Raw genomic sequence first — 2,003 nt, forward strand, 5'->3', positions numbered from 1 at the left:
AAAAAAGGCGGACGCCCTTATTTACTAATAAAAAAAGGTATAAATAAAAAAAAATAGCTTAGGGGTTCGAGCGAACGCTATAAAAATAAAAAAAATACTTTTTAAGTTTAACTAATATAGTAATATTAAAGTAATAAAAATAAAAATATTAAGAGCTTTAAAAGTAATAAAAAGTAAAAATAAAAAAAACCAGGCGCAAGTAAAGGTGGTTTAGTTTAGTAAGTAATAATTTGCTTTAATAAAAAAGGTAATAAATAAAAAGTAAAAACTTTAGGCTTAATATTAAGTTTAGTTTTATTTTAACCTTTTTAATATTAAATATAGTATATTTATAAAAATTTTTAAAACCTAATTTTTTTATTTAGCAAGCTATATTAATAATAGTATACCTTTAGGCCTTTAGTAAAGTTTATATTTAGGCTTTAAAAAAAACTTGCACGGCCTTATAAATAATAAGGTATTTTTTTAATATATTTAATATTATATTATAATTAATTAATAATAAATTAAGGTTACTAGCTAAAGCACGGGCTAAGAATAATAAGGTTTTAAGTAATATTTATTAAAGTAAGAATAATAAAGTTAAATAAATAGTAAAGGTTTTATTACTAATAAAATACTTATTAAAAGTAAAACTAGTATTTATACTTTCTTAGCAAGAAAGGTATTAAGTAAAAGTATTTACCTTTACTAATATTATAAGGTTAGCAGGGTTTTTAGTTAGATTTAGTATTATGTTGTTCCTCTTATTTACAGTTCTTCCTACCTGCTTATATCAGCACTTAGTTATTAGCATGTATTTACCTTTTAAAATAGTTAAATTAAAAAAATTAACTTACTATTTTATTATATTGCCTCCCTTTGGGCTTAATAAGTGGTAATATATTTATTATAATTTAGGAGCCTTTTAAAAAATATTTACTTAACTTTTAAAGTCTTTAAAATTAAAATAAATAATAATAATAAATACTAATAGTTGCTCTTTTTTAATACCCCGCTTTATAAAATATATTTTAATAACTCTTAATATTTACTAAGAAGACTTTTAGACTAATATTAGCCTATTTTTTTTAAATTTTAAAATTAAAATATTAAATAGCTTGCTTTTATTAACTTTTAGATTTTAATTTTATATATAAACTTAATATAAAAACTGCTTGCCTGGCCGTTTTTTTAAAGTAAAAAAAAACTTTTTTTAATATAATTATACTAGTTCCCGCTAAATTAAAATATAAATTAAAGTATTTTATATCTAGCTATTAAAAAGTTTTTATACCTATATAAATAATATAAAATTATAAAAAATTTTAAATACCTTTTAACTATAATATTATTAATTAACACGCCGGAAAGACTACTAGGCTATTTAAAATTATATTTAAAATTATAGTTAATATTTTTTATATTTTTTATTTTTTAAGTTATAAAATTTACTACTTAAAAGCCTATTAATATAGTACTACTTATTTCTTCCCCCTTTAAAAAAAATCTAAATTTTTTAAATCTAGACCTAATAGCTTCTTCCCTTTTAAGTTATATACCTAAATAAATATTCATAGCCCTACCTAGTCCTAATATTATATAATAAGTATTTTATTAAATAAAAGTAGGATTATTCCTAACTAATTATTTTTTAATATATTTAATATATTATTTTTACTAGCTAAGGCCATATTGAAAGTATTATAATAATTTATAAAATAAGTTATAAAAGCTATTTCTTACATGGTTAAAGCTTTTAATATTATAGTATAACTAAAAGTTCCTGTACTATAGCTTTTTTTAATAAATATAAAAATACTAAATTTTTTTTACAAGCCCGGAGACGCTGCGTGCTTTTAATTTTTTAATAAAGTAAGAAAATAAAAATATATTACTTACTTTTAAAAATAATAAAGCAGGAAGATCCTGCGCTAAAAAGTTAAAAAGTTTAATAACCTTAATAAAAGTAACTTACACTATATTTTATATTATATAAAAATATAAGTTACCTTATTTTTTTT

This window comes from Aspergillus mulundensis (assembly GCF_003369625.1).
Source record: "Aspergillus mulundensis strain DSM 5745 chromosome Unknown scaffold_18, whole genome shotgun sequence".
In the NCBI taxonomy this organism is placed as follows: domain Eukaryota; kingdom Fungi; phylum Ascomycota; class Eurotiomycetes; order Eurotiales; family Aspergillaceae; genus Aspergillus; species Aspergillus mulundensis.